Genomic DNA, 18,881 nt, shown 5'->3' with positions numbered 1-18,881 from the left:
CACAAAATGGACGGTCTCAAGGAATGATTGCTACACCATTGACAGGGTAACTTTGAAGCCCACTGCAGGGTTTGGTATCATTTCCTAAAAAATTGTCTCATTCTATCTACCCATGATTCTACAATTTCGAAAGACTATCTGCTGCTACTCCATTCAATTATGGTTGGATGAAAGATAAATGTTGGGAACATTATCTTTCAAGAGATCCATCATTGTGCTGAGAAAAATACCAGTACCTTAAACTTTCCATTGCTTACTACTACGCTTTGTCAGAAGGTTAACGTTCCTCTTCAAGCCAATGAAGACCGAATCCCTAACAAAGGTGCTATCACTAAGCACATTGCTCTAAAATTTTTGGGTTAGGAACTACTATGACATTCAGATCTTTCCCCGACACCTTCTCCACCCAAGCCCAATGATGCTGCTCCATCAACCTTTAAGAATACGTTTGAGCAGAAGGTGGTCGAGACTCTAAAGGTCTTACAACAACAATTTTAGAAATTGGAGAAACACCAACAAACGCTGTCTATTAATTTTTGCTGTGCTTAAGAGGAAATGGCTATCTTTTGAGGGTATATTTGACGAAGAGATAAGCACTTGAAGAAATCTCTTCAAAAGAACTTTACGAGACCTATGCCTCCATTCCTAGATTTTCCTAAAGAATTGTTGTTGGAGCCTGAGGAGGAGGATGATAAGGGTGAAGAACTTACTACAGAAAAGAAGACCACCGATCAAGAAAAAGAAGCAGATCTACCACACCAAGGTATTGCACCTACAAACACTACCACATTTACCACACCAAGATCGAAAGCACCTATGACAACACAAGAATGTGTAGTTCATCAACTGATTAACGAACTCATAAAATCAGATTCTAATGATGAGAAAGAAGTGCCTATTAATCAGCTTAAAAGGAAGCATTACAAGACACCGATTGGAAGAATAGTTCAAGATAGTAATGGTGAAACAGAGAGGCCGCAACATTGCTAACGTGCAACCGAGAAATCAACCAAACCAAATTAAGAGTAACAAATATTCTATCCAAGCTTTTATTTTTAATTTATGCATTCATTTTTGTTTGTCATTGCATTTCCATATTTGTAAGTATGTGTTTTATTTTCTTCCATTTTTAATTTTTTATGCATTGAGGACAATGCATCCCTTAGGTTTTGGGGTCTGTTGTGCATATAGGTTGCATTAGATATGTATGTTAATATTTGTTGTTTTGTCATTTATTTTTCCATGACATACAATTGCCAAATAATTGTCAGACTTTGCTAAGTATATTTTTGTCTATGATATTCGATGAGGATGATAACTCTTTGATAAATTTAGAAAATGAGTCAAGTAATTAGGTCTATTTAGCTTATGATAACTGTGTGAAAATTGATCCTTAATAGTATAATGTCCTACTTATTAGTGCAATTAGTTTATAGTAGGTTTCTTTTAATACATTTAGGATTTCTTCAACTTAAATTCAATGAGATGGCAGAAACAAATAATGCTTATCATGGTAAAATGCATTGAACACTCCAATGTTTGGGATCTATTGAGTAGGTCAATAATGTTTTGTCTGCTCCATTTCTTTAATGATTAGAAAAATAGTTTCAAATAAGAGTGATTTAAAATTACTGTTAAAAAAAGTAGGGACACTCCAATGTAGTGTTAGGTTGAGTAGCTAAAAAGGTAGTTGTTTGCTCTATCCATCTTTTTAGTTAAAAGCCTTAGCTTCATGAGTGAATTCTATTCAAATTGTGGCATGATATAATATCTGGCAATCTAGTATTTGCTCCATTGAGGTTGTCAAGTACATAAATCATGTGACAAGATGAAATCCCTAGAAAAAATATATAATTAAAATATGAAATGATAGAATAATTATGAGAATAGACACTGAGTTTTAATGGAAAGATAAACTAAGTACATTAGGGGATACTTGTTATAGTAAGAATTGCATTAACATTTAGGAAATTTTATTTTTAGGTAACATTTTCTGCACTTCGTATGCCCTATAAAATTTCAACCAATTTTTTTAATACAAGATTGCTGAGAATGGAAGTATAAAATATATTTCAGATAGTCTAGTGATATATGAGGTAATTTTAATGTTTTGGCAAACTCATGCATACTCATACATATTTGCTTGAAGACATGCAATAATTCAGGTTGGGGGTGTGATAATTGTTAAAAAGAGTTATATTTTAGGCTTCTTAACTAAAGTAATTACTTGTAATTAAGAAAATATATTTGCATTTTAGACTTATTACTAGAGCATTACATACAAAAGCTTGGATTGTGTTTTAACTGTAAATTTATGTTGCTTTTAAATGTTGGAAAGAGGTTTGGTAGTCTTTGGTAGTAGGTACAGGTAGGATGAAAGCGGCAAGAAGAAGGAAAAGATGAAGAGGAAAAGAGAATGAAAGAGGTGAAACATTTTCACGGCAAATGGTGCGATAGATTGCCAACAGAATTGTCATGGCAATTCTAGGAAGATGATGTAGGACTCAGTCCACATCACTCTCAGCCAGCTGTACGTGTACTAGATAAATCACCCTAAAAAAGAGGAGTAAAAACTATGTTCTAAGAGGGGGATATCTACCCTATAAAACGAGGAGAAAGAAGAGAGAAAGAACACACGGATTGTGAGGAGAAAAGAAAAGAAAGAGAGTGGTTACTCTCTCTACAACAAAATCCTAGGGAGTAATTGGGTGAAAAATTTAGAAGAGAAGAAGAGGGTAGCAACTAGAAAAAGGAGATTAAACATGCGAAGAAGGGGAAGAGAAATTTTCCCTTGGTTTTGCGTAAAATCTTGAGAAGATGCTGGAGTGTAGCAAGAACTTCTTGCAGTTCTGCCTTTGTTCTGTTTTTCTTGGTTTTAATTTTTGTGATTCGTAAAACTTGAAGAATGTTGATGAATGATTTAATTTCGGATTTCATCGCCCAACCGATGCTCTAATTATATTTGGGTTGGAATTATTGTGGTGAATATTGAATTTGTTGTAATGCCCATGATATGATTTTGATTAAAATTACTGTTTCATTTGATTTATGCTTATTCGAAAGAATACTTGTAGCACTAATAGTTGACTATGTTTCTTTTGCACAAGTTAATTAGTTAAATCTATAGTAATACTTTACCAATTCTAATCAATTTCCGATCTCTGTGGAGACAATATTCACTCATCATTATATTACTTGAATCAACGTGTACAGTTGCACATTTGCATTACATATTTACACGCAACAATAATTAAGTTCCAGCTTTTCACCTATTAATTATAAACTTATTTAGTCATGAATTCATTCCACTATAGTATCGTGACTGAGCTCTCCTCAATGACATACCATTTCAAAAGCAACTACTCAGTGCTCATCCAATGACCTTTTCATAAGTTTGTTACCGTCATAAGATATCCTTGATCTCTTTGGGATAATATTCATTCTCCCAATATGATCCTATTTTATCTCATGGAAACTATTACATCTTCCTTCATGAAAAGTCAATCACTACCAAATAGTGATCAAGTCATCCATCACAAAGATGAACGACTTGTGGCCATGTTTACTTTTCATCAACCATGTAATGTCAATGAAAGGATTCCATTTACCCATGTTTTGGGCTATGAATTTTACTCTTGATAATGATGCTACATACTACAAAAGTCTACACCCAATGCACCAACTTTTGGTTCCTTCTCTATTTGAACTCAGGCTTTTACTTACATCAAAGTGTACGAGTCACGCATATATAGCCTGCCATCCACTTGGGATTTAGATATGCCACACTATGAGCATCACATGTGAATAAATCCATAAACAAATTCAAGATCTATTCTACTTGGGTCATGTCTGATGTACTGTCAATCCAGTCATTTATGTTTATGTGTCTATCTTCTTGGAGTCAATCGCTCTAATGCCCAATACAATACATCTCCCCAATTAGACTTTATAGATGACATATTAGTCTTTCAATCAGTGTTCTCATTTCTGGTTAGACTAAAGACAAGTTTAGGTTCATCTACTAATATAAGTTGTCTTTTCGTACTATGATATGGCCACGTAATACAACTTATCATCAGTTAAAAATTAGACAACCTATGAGCAACATTTTCTTCCATTTTACTTTGCATGCAAAAACCATGTGAGGACAATAGAAAACTATTAATGTAATTCATGAATAGTTTTATTGACCATTCTGTTCAAAAAATTACAAGTGTACTTAGATGAAAATACAACACTTAGGGCACCAGATCTAATAGTCTCCCACTTGCCCTAGTGAAGTAGATGAGTCATGTTTCACATTCCTATGCCCCTCCACATGTTTCCCTGAGAACTCTCTAGCTAGTAGAGTCTTGGTAAAATAAACCCCAAGGTATGTCCTCAGATGCGTTCTTTGACTACATCCACTATTTCGTCAAACACTATCATCTCCCTTAATAGGTTTTGTCCTTATATGGGTTTTTTTATAGGTTTAGCTATATCTGCATTGTTAAAATGCCATATCTTTTCCATACCTCATATTCAATCCATCATAGTGAAGTTAGCAATGTAACCCTGCTTGACATTTATTCCCACTATAGACCCACCGCTTAGGACAGAAACACAACCCAATTTCAATTTTCTCAAATCCTGATAGGTTTGGAAGTTAGAATTTGCATATCTAATAAGAGCAAGATCTCCTCTGAAATACACAAGGATACAATCCCTCACTCTCCATAAATACTTGAATATATGTTTAACTACTTGCCAATGTTTTAGACTTGGACTCGCCTAATACCAACTTACCAACCCCACTGCAAAACAGATATTTAGGAGTGTGCATAGCATAGCATACATTAAACTTCCTACTGCCAAAGCATAAGGACCTTTCTCATGTTCGCTCTTTCTTCTGTTGTCTTAGGATAGTCCTTTAAAGAGAGTTGAAATCTTGATATGAAGGGTTGATTTCCCTTCTTCGATTTGATCATTGCATAATGCTCTAATATCTTGTATATGTAAGAAGCTTGAGATAGTGTTATCACTTTGTTCTTTCGATCCCTTAAGATTCAAAAACCTAGAATAAAATTAGCTTCTCCCAAGTCATTCATGCTAAACTGTTGGGTTAACCACAATTTAACTGATGAAAATGTCCCTACATCATTTCCAATGAGAAGAATGTCCTTGATATATAGAACGAGGAAAACCACATTTCTTTCCCCTAAAAGTTTGTAAACACAAGGTTCATCTACGTTTTGTTCAAATCAAAAAGTCTTGATCACTTGATCAAATCTTTGATTCCATGAGCAGGATGATTGCTTAAGTCCATATGCGGATCTAATCAGTTTGCAAACTTTATGCTTATTTCCTTTAGCTATATATCTGGTGGGTTGAATCATGTAGATACTTCTTCAAGATAGTTGTCCAAAAATGTTGTCTTAACTTCCATTTGCTAAATCTCGTAACTGAGAGCCACTGCAATAGATAGTAATATGCAAATTGACCTGAGTGTAGCAATTGGGGAGAAGGTTTTTTCGTAATCGATACCTTATTTCTTAGTATAGCCTTTTGCTATAAGTCTGGCCTTATAAGTTCCACATTTCCACCCTTATTTCTTTTCCTTTTGTAGATCCAGTTACACCCTATGGGTTTTGTCCCTTCTAGTAAGTCTACAAGTTCCCACACTAAGTTGGACTACATAGATTCCATCTCAGCTTTCATAGCTATTTACCAGAGCTTGGAATCAATACTATGCATCGCTTCCTCACATGTGAGTGGGTCATCATCTTCTTATTCGACAAACTCAATGTTAAGAACACTTTCGCTAAATTGGAAGAACTCATGCCTACGAAAGACCCTCCCATAGCAATGAAGCTCCCTATGCTACCAATTATCTGCAGGTCTACTATTAGGAGTTGGTTTTAGAACCGTTTCTATAGGGTTTTGTATATTTTCGAAAAGCTCCTCAAGGACCCCTTTTCTTTGAGGTTTGAAGTCTTTTATGTAAACTTATTTAACGAAAGCAGCATGAGTTGACACTGTAACAATTTGCTCTTTCAGGTTATAAAACAAACCACCATTTGTTCCCTTTGGATATCCTACAACCATGCAAAATTCTTTTTGTGTGTCCGACTTCCTCACATCTTTATTTAATACGTGGGCTAGGCATCCCTAAATCCTGAAATGTTTTAGACTTGGCTTCCTACCATGCAACAATTCATATGGAGTTTTCAATGCTACCTTAGATGGCAAATAATTCAAAATATAGCAAGTCATTTGTACCGCATATCCCAAAAAGAGATTGGCAACTTAAAATTCATTAACATCGAACGTACCATGTCTAACAACGTTTGATTCCTTCTCTCTACAATGCCATTCTATTGTGGATTGCATGGTGCAATTAATAAGGATAGAATCTCATTCTCTAAGAGGTACCCTAAGAACTCATTAGATAAATATTCCACACCTCGATTAGACCGAAGTGCCTTTATGGGTAAACCTAGTTGTAACATCCCAAACTCGGTCCAATCGTTATGGTCGAATTCAGAAAGCTACATTGGCCATCTAAATGGCCTAAAAAACTTTCATTATTTTTCAAACGTACTTTTTAAACCCTTTGCGTAATTCATTCAAAACTAGTGAAATCGAATGTTCAACTTTATTTTTAATAACATTTCATAACCATTTGTCCACGAAAATGGCCTAAATAAACTCCCGTAATTTTGAACATATTTTAAAAATGATTGGCTTTTCTATTCAAAACAAGTGAAATCCAATGTTTATCCTAATTTTTTCAAAACCCTATAAATTTTAGGAATCGAAATAAATAATATTTGATTTACAAAAAATTAAACATTTATTCAAAATTATTTTGAATTTTCAATCATACTTCTAAGGGTGGGTTTGGATGGGCGATTGGGTGCGGTGCGATGCGTTTAGCTTAATTTTTGTCTCACGCTACAGTATCGCTACAGTATCTAATCTCACCGCCACCGTTATTTTTACACTAACCGCAAGTAAACGCACCGCCCATCCAAACTCACCCTAAGTCTTTTTTTATTCAAAACTAAAGAACTAGGTTGTTCGTCATTACTTCAGAAAAACATATTAACTTCAGAGATCAATTGTCTTTAGAAATCAAATTTTTAAACATTAATAATTTTGAAAACTAAGCCTAACTTTATTAAAGAGTCATTTTTTCATAAATTCATTGGAAACATATGTTATTGACAAATTCTATTTAAAAAATTGAGTTTCATGTGAAATCTTATCAAATACAAAATCATGCAGTTTTTAAAACTTGATGTCATGCAATCATGCAAATCAAAATAAAATCCCCAAAGTAATGTCCCATGCAATTTTCCATGTGGCAACAATAGTGGACAAAAAAGGGGGTTGACCAAATATTTTTTCTCAACAATGTCTTTGCCATTTGATCCAATAGCCTTCTGTTGGATAGGAACAGATTTGATAAGTACTGATAACTCTTGGATGGAGTATTAGAATAGAGAAATCCATTAGATAATGAACTATTGGTCCTATGCCATCTCTGGCGATGAATCAGTAATTTGAAGTGCTTTTCTTGCGTATTCTTGATAAACCAGCGTTTATATATAGATGTAGGAGGATCTGTTTGGGAAGTAAGAAGCCCTTTTGACATCAATTCATCTGCAAAGAATTGTCAGTGTGAAAACACAAAGACAAAGGGCTAATCTTTGAATAGGAAAAAGAGTGGATCCGTAGGATCCCAAATGAATTGGCTTATTCGAAAAAAACCTTGTTCTTTGGAAGATCTATCTCGTGCCTGGTACTGTATGGTTCCACTCTGCAAGAACGACGAATCATTTTCTTGAAGCTCATCCTTTTCATCATAAATGATCCATTTGCCCCGAAATGACCCGGCCCAATAGGGAAATCCCAATTCATTTGGTCTTTCGACACAATCAAATAGAAAGCCCCAAGGGCACCATATCCTAGGAACCCAAACTAGGTGATTGAATAAATCCTCCTCTATCTATTGTGGGTCGACTACTCCTTCTGCTTCCTCTTCTTCAAACTTTGATTCATAATTTTCATAGAGATTTCTCTTATCAATGATAGAACAATATCCATTTTACATAATATATAAGGGATTCCCCGACTCGAACTGAAGAAGCAATGTCACTCGATCATTATCAAATTGACCGCAATCTTTCTCTGTCCGTAAGGATCCCACCAGAGTGCCTTCTACTTCTAATAGGTGATGGACTAGATCAGAATCATTTTCAACCATCTCATAAGAAGTGATCCCATTTTTTCATCGGGTCCAGGTAGAGACCAAAAGTCTTGAGCAACCTATCCGGTAGAGCAACTGGTCCGGTAGAGACCAAAGGTCTTGAGACAAAGGGGGTTGACCAAATATTTTGAGAGAGTGGGGAGTTGAACATAGGACCTAAAGGTAATTAATTAGGTTATCGACCACCAGGCCAACTCACTTGCTTGTTATAATTCCTACAACATTTATTTTGGAACTTGGTGTGACACTTACTAACGTTTGAAGCAAAGTTGTACCAAATATAAAATAATATGACGAAAGGGGTTCGAACTCATGTGTTCAAGGACAACTCTACCACTACTAAATCACTAGATTTGTTACTTATTTATTATCAAGTGTAAAGGTCATTTTTAAAAAAATTTTGTATGTGACCACTCTCGGTTCATTAACCTAAATTCTACTAACCCAGTTTTCAGGATGTTATAACTTTCCCCTCCTAAAAAAATAATTTCATCCTCAAAATTCCTGTTGTCACGCCAATACACTTATCCACAAAATTCATAACTCTTTTTTCCAAACCGACCACTATGCTTTTGTTGCGTAACTCTGATTCCAATACAGTTCCAATTCTTCACTTTAAATCTCCAACGGACTTCCTATTTACTATCACGGATTGTCTCAAGGGACTATCTATAGAAATATCATTAATGATTTCCTCAACCCTAAATTCTTAGTTTTATAAATACACTATTAACAACAAACATTTAGGTAGAACCAATTCTTAATCAATGCAAGCTACAATTAGGATGGATCGTAAGAGTACCTTCATTGACACCAGATGCGTCTTGATCCTCTTGACGCCTAGTAGTATAAACCAGTCTCTGATTCCATTTCTGAGTCGAAGCTTGCATTTTAACAAAGAGAATGATGTGAATAATCTTTAACATGGTGCTAGACGTACACACATCTGAAACATGCGCTTGACTCTTTCTAACACTTGCCCGAATTATGCTTACTACAATACTCACAAACCAAAATTCTTGTTGAACCAATAAAATCTCTAGTATTAGCTTTTACAATATTCCATTGTGGTTTGTCCTCTCTAATCCACTTTAAATGTCGTAAATTCGAGCTAGTAGGACTATAACCTCTCTTATTAAGCACCTTAGTCTTTTTCTTCTTTTCGCCCTTTGTGTGTTTATTCTATTCCATTATATTGGCACTCTCAACCAAGGTTTCAAAAAATATTTCTAAAATCCCCAACATCGCTTGGGACACTACATCATCCGCAATCTTTTTGTTTTCGCCTTTAGCGATAGACGCATTCACGATGACATTTGACTAAGAGTTAGTCACAAGTCTTTGAATAACAAATGACTGATCTTAAGTTGCTCGACGTTGCGCTCTTTAAATTCACATACCACGAGTTCACATACCTTGGGTTTTCATATCGCTTTCTTGAGTCTAAAGTTTTATGTTAATCTATAGTTCAGAAATAAAATCGTCAAATTATTTCTTGACTGTTTACAATATAAAGTTTACAGTTCTAATTTATAGTATAATCTTAATGTTTATCTATAGTTTAACTGTAAAAATACTTAGAAATAGAATCGGGGTTCTCTGATTTAGCTTTTTAAAAATTATTTGTCCACAAAAATGACCTAAATAAACTCCCTTAATTTTGAACATATTTTAAAAATTATTGGCTTCTGAATTCAAAACAAGTGAAATCAAATGTTTTTCTTAATTTTGTAAAAACCGTGTAAATTTAAGGAATCGAAATAAATAATATTTCATTTGCAAAAATTCAATCATTTATTCAAAACTAATTCAAATTTTAAATCATACTTCTAATCATTTGTCTTTTTATTCAAAACTAAGGAACTTGGTTGTTCGTTATTATTTCGGAAAAAACATATTAGCTTGAGAGATCAAATGTCTTTAGAAGTCAAATTTGTAAACATTAATAATTTTGAAAAGTAAGTCTAATTTTATTAAAGACTCATTTTTTCAAAAATGCTGTGGAAAAATATGTTATTGACAAATTCTATTTAAAAACCCGAGTTTCATGCAAAATCTTAACAAATACAAAATGATGCAGTTTTTAAAACTTGATGTCATGCAATCAAGTCATGCAAATCAGAATAAAATCCCCAAAGTAATGTCCTATGCCACAGTCCCAAAATAAATATTAAAATTAATTTAAAATACTTAATTATGAAAACTTCCGAGAAACTCCTCCGATAGCTTTATCCAAGTCCTAACCTTGGGTTTATCTAGAAAGACAAAAAACTAAAGGAGGTGAGCAATGAAGTTCAGTGTGAGGCTTAACATGTATAACAAACTGTAATTTAAAACATACATTTTTGGATATAGTAAAATTACATATAAGTAGTCCAAGATCTCATATTTTTTGAATTTACTAGAAAATATATGTCTAAAATAACAGATTTCAATATGCATGATGATGTCGATACAAAGTTTTTTAGAAATCAGTATAGAATTTTTAGGAAAATGTTCCTACCCAACTCTGCTACACACTATAAAAGAGTTCTACAAAACTCGTCTATCCAAATAACACACCACAATGTGGATAAGCCACTAGGTATTGTAGTCAATCTGCCAGGTTCAGATAATTGTGGAGAAGCCACCAAAATTGTAGATATACTACCAGATAATGTGATGAAACCACCAAAATTTGCAGATTTTAAACTGCTAGAATCTTCCTCCGTAAAATCTCATCTCAACGCCATGCATGTGATTCGGCATTCAGAACAAAATTTTTCAGTAGGCATGCTTAACATGTGAATCTGATTTCTTTGTGTATTAACATAATGAACATGCTTTACATGCGAGTCAAATCTCATTAACAGAAACATTGGCATGATATAGTATTTTTCATGCAAAACAAAATATGGCCATTACATCACATATCATGAGTGTTGGATAAAAGTAAGCAATGTATATCATATATTAGTGAATCACAGAACAAAATCACAGTATAACAGATTTAAATAGAGTAGAATTATTCAGTTGGATTTCAATCGTTTTAACGAATTTAATAACCCCTTATTCAAATACTTAGTGTACTCAAATGTTTCCATGTATCATGCTTAGTGTACTCAAATGTTTCCATGTATCATGGTCTTAATAACAGAATATAATTTTTATACTTAAATTTATTAAACAATTTTCATAATACACGTTGTTTAAAAGTTAAAACCCACACCTAAATTATGGATATCTTAACACCAAAACTACTCATTGGCTCTCAACGATGTAGATCAAGTCATATGTTGTGTGATCTAAACAGATAATAATGCTACATTACCAAATTTACATTTGTTAGAATCATCCACAACCTAAATTGGTTGTTTGTCTGCGAATTTGGTGGTTTATCCATAACCTACATGGCATCTTGTCTGCAAATATTTGTGGCTTCGGCCACATATATTAGAGTGATTGGATGGATGAGTTATAGGGAACTCTTTTTGGAGTGTAGCAGTGATGGATAGGATGTTTCATAAAAATTTGCATAATTGTTTTACAAAAATTGCACTACCATATCATGTGAATAAAATTGATTATGTTGTATGATAATTATGTGCTTATTGTTATTTAACTTGTTATAAAACTCACATTGGACTTTATAAGCTTACTCATTTAGTTTCATAACCTTTTCGGTGGTTCACGAACTTTGGTCTTGGATTCGACATTTGGAGGAGCTTCTCATATGGAACTTTAATAAATGGATTATAAACTATTTGGGATTTTATTTTTAAATTTGGACATTGGACTTTTTATTGGGTTGTTCCTTTACTTTATAACTTTAAATTGCCATGCATGCATGATTGATGGATTTACAAGTATTTTGAATTATTAAGTTTATTTAAATTATTTATGATTTTTTTACTTGATTTTAAAAAAACTTTGTGATTTTTCTACATATTTTCAAAAGTCTGTTGTGAAAGATTTTTACCAAAATCATTTTTAACAAAAAATTAAAAGTATTGCAAATTCTTAGTTTTATGATTTAAGACGAGACTTCGATATAATAATGATACTTTTCAAATACTTGAGTTTTAATAAGTGCTTTTGAAATGCTAAATTACTCGGTATTTAAAATTTGGAGTTTTTACAAAAACAATTGAAACCTAGTTACTTTCAACAAGTAAATGTTTTCAACGATTTTAATGTGACATATGAGATTCAACCATAACTTCTAGGATGGGTTTGGGGTGTTACAAAATCACTAGATTTGTTACACTAGTTGCCTTTCCACTTTTGCACAAAAGTCTTTGAATTTATCAAAGGTTTCACTCTTATGGTGCATCAAGTATACATACACATATCTGGAATAGTTCTCAATAAAGGTTACATAATACTCGTAGACATCTCTTGCACTAACACTCATGGGGCCACATACATTTGTGTCCACAAGTTTTTGAGGATTTTTGGCCCTCGTTCCTTTTGAATTGAAAGATTACTTAGTCATTTTACCTTCCAATCAAGATTCACATTGTGGAAGATCAACTTCTTTAAGCGAACTTAAGATTCTATCTTTCACAAGTATAGTGATTCTTTCTCGGTTAATATGATCAAGTCTCAAATTCCAAAGGTACGCCTCATTAGAGTTAGAATTTTTAAGTCTTTTATTCGATATTTCAATCTCAAGTAGTGTGTACATCTTTGGTTTGATAAAATAGAGATTATTTAACATTCATCAAATACAAATAAGGTTACGATTTCTAAATATTGCAATTCATTATTCAAAGTCACGGTTAAGCCATCTTTATATAAACATGCAATGAAAATTAAGTTTCTTTTGAAACTTGGTACATAAAAAATGTCTCTTATAATAATCTTCCTAAAATTATCAAAATAATGTAGATCTCCCACTACTTCAGCTACCATGTAACACCCCTAACCTGTATCCGTCGTTAGATTAGGGTTACGGAGTATTACCGATCAACCGAAATTCATACAACATCATAACATTTAAATAAACTAAACATATTATAAATCATTCTTTCATATACATTTTGCCCTTAAATTGAGCCTTTGAGGCCCTAAAAATAGCTTTGAAGCAATTTGGGACTAATTTGAAACAAAACAAAAGTTTTAATAAAAAGTTGTAAAATTTAGAAAATAGGGGTCACACGGTCGTTTGGTCAGTCTGTGTGACATCACCCCAGGCCGTGTAACTTTCGAACAAGGAACACAGGGCCGAGTCCCAGCCCATGTCCTCACTTGTGTAACTCACTGAGATGCCCCACACGCTCGTGTGTCAAGCCATGTGCTATGCCGTGTAACTCACTGACTTGAAACACTAAGAAATCTCAAATGACACATGGCCTTGTTGCCAGGTCGTGTGACAGCCCGTGTAAACCCAAAATTTACCTAAAATCAAGCCGTTTCATAACCAATTCATGCATGACAAACCAATCCATTTGAACACACTTTCAAGGAACTTAAGCATCATTCAAGCAACCTAATCCACCTAACTAATATGCCATTCAAAGACACCCTAATTGCATCCAAAGCATCACTTACCAAACAAGATAACATTAACTCATTTCATGCATAAAAACGTAGTTCACATATGTACTACAATATGTCACAAATGACCATTTTCAAGCCATCATCAACATACCAAAAGAACCTTATTTACAAGCACTTTAAACCTAAAAGACATAATTTGGTAAGGCATTATAGATCACCAAATCAAACATAAACTTCAAAGCATAAACGTATCGAAACACCATTACAAAACATCCTATACATGTCATTATTAACCTTGTCCAAAATACACAAAATCTATCAAATTAGTTGCTAGATAGTGATAGGTTTCCAACAAGCTTCCAACCGGTCCAGTTTCTGATAATCTATAAAACAAAGGAAAATAATTACGAAAACAACGAGTGCTTAGTAAGCTCGTATAAACTTAAACACAACTTACCATTTCATTTGCATAATGTATATAGCATAAGTATGATATCAACCAAAACCATAAGCTTGGCATAAACCTATACAACATCATCAAATTCACAAGTTAGTACACTTGTGCAGGATTCAAATGAATTCAACCATAAAATAAGTAGATTTACACATGTAATCACATTATTTAGCTCATAAATCATTTTCATATGATCATGATTCGTTCCATTTGAATACTTACCATTTCATTAACTTTTCCTACCCATTGAACCATCTAGAATTACATTGGATACTTGGGAAAGCTCACACATAGTGTGCCTTTACATATAACCGTAACCTTTCCTTTATATCAATACTTACACAAGCTATGAAATGGGTCTGCTCACACGAGCTGTGGGTCAGAATGTAAGCTACACTATGCTACTCACATGAGCTATGGAGAATCTGCAACAAATGCAGGACCTCAATCATCGGTAGGACATTCAAGACCAGCACCCGAAACATGAAATCCCTAATGACATGTCCTTTGTATCATAAGAATTCTTAAGGTTCAACCGAGACTCGATATCTGTCAATTCATCACAGCATGAATACATTCATATATTGATTCATTTGCATTAAAAAAACATAGTAAACATTCAATTTAGATAACATTAAAACAATTATAGTTCACACGAACTTACCTCGATAGTTAGGCTGTAGTAATATAGTCGAACTAGTTTGAATCTTTAGCTTTTCCTCGATCTAAGTCTGAATGTGGTTTATCTTGATCTAAATAAATATTCTGATCAAATTAAGTACTTATATAATTCAATTTAATCAATAATTCATATTTATGCAAAATTAAAAATTTGCCGCTAACATTTTTAACTTTTCAAAATTTAGTTCCTAAGCTCATAACTTGAAATCTAACCACTTTAACCTATAGCCATAGCAACCAAAGCTACAAGGGACCTTGGAACAACCCATCATTATCAACAATTCACACCAAAACCCATAGATTTTCACTTTTAACCATTTAATCCCTAATTCAAAATTTCATCAAAAAATCGCTTGACAAAACATGTTTATTTCACAACAAAGATTAATAATCTATCAATTAACATCAAAACATATTCAAAAACATTCATGGTAAGTCCCTCAACCTTTAACAGTTTTGCAAATTAATCTCCGGGCTAGCTACATTAAGTTAAAACGAACTCAAAAACATAAAAATCATTAAAAACGAGACGTAGAGTTATTTACATGCAAGAATCAAGCTTGGTCAAACCTAGCTTTCTCCTTCAATGGTGATTTTTGGTTAGGGCATGAAAAGAACAATAAGATGATATCCTTTTTACCTTTTAATTACTTAACCTTTTAACTTAATTACCAAATTAATCTTTTAAGTCTATTAAAATTTCATTAAAACCTTTCCATAAACATCCACTAACAAATTAAATGGTATAATTACCATTCAAGCCCTTTAGTTTAAGATTTCGTAACCATTGGACCCCTTTAATTAATAGAACTTAGCATTTACACCTTTTACGACCTTGTCCTTTTCACCTAATTAACCAATTAAACATCAAAATTTCTTAACAAAAATTTAATTTGACCTTAACAGAACCTTGTAAAAATTAAATAAACATTAAAATAATAATTTACTCGCTAAAATTGTGGTCCCGAAACTACTGTTTCTGACATGACTGGAAATGAGCTATTACGTACCACACTTGTCTCATTCCCGATCCACAATGATAAGCTCTTATCTCTATGATCTTTTGTCTCCTCGAACCCCTATAGAGAAATAAAAACATTATAATTGGCTCTTGAATCAATGACCTAGTGGTCTACTAGGTCTTCCACTAAACAAGCTTCTATCATCAAGAGTGTAACACCCCGAACCCGAAACCGACACCGGAGTCGAACACGAGGTGTTAACTGACTTTAACCCCTTATAAAATTTATTTTCCAGACACTGCCCAATCTGTGTACTAGTCGTTTTAAAAATCATATCTTGAGTTTTGTAACTTGAAAATCAGTTTCATAATTTTTCCCAGAAACTAGACTCATGTGCCCATCTATGTATTTTTTTCTAGAATTTTTGCTCGGGCCAATTAGTACAGTTTATTAGTCAAAGTCTCCCATGTTGCAGGGGTCGACTACACTGACCTTTTCCCATTACGACTTGGATATCTCCCTGCACGGGGCTTCAATACTGATGTCGTTTGTTTCTATGAAAACTAGACTCAGAGAGGAATCTATACATATATGGTACGACCCCTAATTATCTCTGGTTAATTTATAATGGATTTCCAAAGTCGGAGCAGGGAATCCAGAAACCGTTCTGGCCCTGTCCAACAAAAATCTGATTATCTCTTAATATACTGCCCATATGATCTTTTCGTTACTTCCTCATGAAAACAGACTCATCGAGCTTCGATTACATAATTTATTCATCAATTAATTCCACTCCTACTATTTTTAGTGATTTTTCAATCTCATGACACTGCTGCTGCCAGCATCTGTTACGAAAGTAACTAGGTCCATTTCATGCCTACCCTTGATCCAACTCAATCGAACATTCGTGCCATTTTCGCATGGCTTAAAGTTTACATGCCAAAGTTCAAACACAACGTAATAGCTTATACATGCCAAAATGTTCTTCTAAGCCAACTAAGAAGAAAGTACCAAAACTTGCTATCCGGTGTGATGACTTCGATGACGGCCCGATCACGCAAAAAGAGATGTGTCCAAGAAACCTAGAATAGGTGACAAGGAAACACCGAGTGAGTTTATAACTCAGTAAGTCATAAGCTATGCACTACCATCCATCAATAACATTATCACAAGAGAAAACAAAATGGAATGAGGCTAATTACTCCATCCATTCCGAACCATACCATAGTTCCTCCAACCTATCGATTCAATTTCATATCAATTCATGCATTCACATTCCATATACTCATCAATAGGACATTGAAGCATTTTCATAAATCAATTTATTTTCGTTACAATCAAACGACTAAACGGCCTTTCACCCATCCTACGATAAATTTTATGTACGTGACTTCAAGTATAGTTGTCACATAGGTTCAAACTTACCGAGCTCAACACCAAGTATAAGCATAGCACCTATTAGCCATGTACTCAAGACACTTACCCGATCCGCTGTCCGCGATCGACTCAATAGTGTCGCACACATAGTGTCCATAATGATTCACGAATGCATATTGAGTCCGCACACTCAGTGCTATATAATCAACTCGCACACTTAGTGCTACGTAATCAAATCGCACACTTAGTGCTACATAGTCAAACTCGCACACTTAGTGCCGCATGGTCAATTCGCACACTTAGTGCATCATATTCATTTCACACACTTAGTGCAACATAGTCAAATCGCACACTTAGTGCTGTACAATTTAATCCCGCGCACTTAGCGCCAATCTCATGGTCATAAATGGTTATACCTGCACGTTTAGTGCCGAGATCAACAACTCAGTACATCTTACCTCTTTTCTTTCATTCAACAATTTCATCATCACATACGTACATGCATATATATATATGTATATTTATTCATTCCATTCAGCATCAATACATAAACATTATGACCATTTGAAATAATACCAACTACATGCTTAATGACTTACCTTGTGTTGGGTAAGACGGTTCCAACTCGACTACTCAGTGATCTTTTCTTTGCCTTTATCGGATCTAGTTCCCTTTTGCTCTTGAGCTTAAGTTCAACAAAATTTAAAATAGTCATTAATCGACTATTCAAGTATTACTTTCAGAATAATATATATATTGATTTGACCTTCACACACATAGATTATAGTAAGCTTTATAATAGTCAATAAATAACTCATTGGCAAATTTTCATTAATGTTTACAACAAAATCACATATTCACTACGAGCTGTTTTCCTGAGCAGTAGTCGCTAAATTGTTTATAACTGGAGCTACAAAACTCCAAATCACTAGCCGTTAATTTTCCCTGAATATAGACTCGTATATCTTCCATCCATAAAATTTTCAGAATTTTTGGCTTGGCCAATCAATACCAGATTTTTCTTAAAGTTTCCCCTGTTTCACTGTTTGACTATTCTGACCACTCTTCACTACGAATCAAATTTCTCATTTTACAGAATTCAAAATGTGTTGTATTTGATCTCATTTGAAACTAGACTCATTAAGGAGTCTAAGCATATAAATTTTATCTTATAATCATTTTGTACAATTTATAATGATTTCCTAAAAACAGAACAGGGAATCTAGTAGTCATTTTGACTCAGCCCCACAATACTTCAAATATCTCAAGATCGGTAACTCTTTTGTTTTTATAGTTTCTTTTGTAAGAAAATAGACTCTTCAAGCTTTAATGGCATAATTCACTCAGCTTCTAATTCAACTCCTACAAATTATGGCGATTTTCCAAAATCACCTTACTGCTGCTGTCCCCAAACAGATTATTACCAAATCAATACTAACATTAGCATTTCACCTTAATAGCTAGCTTACCAAGCCTTAATTTAACATATTAATCTTTAACATATCTTTCACTTTCATCAACAACTATCAAAAAGCTCAAGCACTCATCAATGGCAAAACACAAAATCATCATCAATCCACAAATTGAACATGGGTTTTAGAACTCAAGTCAACTACTAAAACATGCATGCATCTCAAGAACAACAAATACTATCTAAACCATAGCCATTTCTCTT

The sequence above is a fragment of the Gossypium hirsutum genome, chromosome D03 (assembly GCF_007990345.1).
Source record: "Gossypium hirsutum isolate 1008001.06 chromosome D03, Gossypium_hirsutum_v2.1, whole genome shotgun sequence".
NCBI lineage: Eukaryota > Viridiplantae > Streptophyta > Magnoliopsida > Malvales > Malvaceae > Gossypium > Gossypium hirsutum.
The sequence above is the reverse complement of the archived record's forward strand: the minus strand, read 5'-3'. Positions refer to the sequence as shown.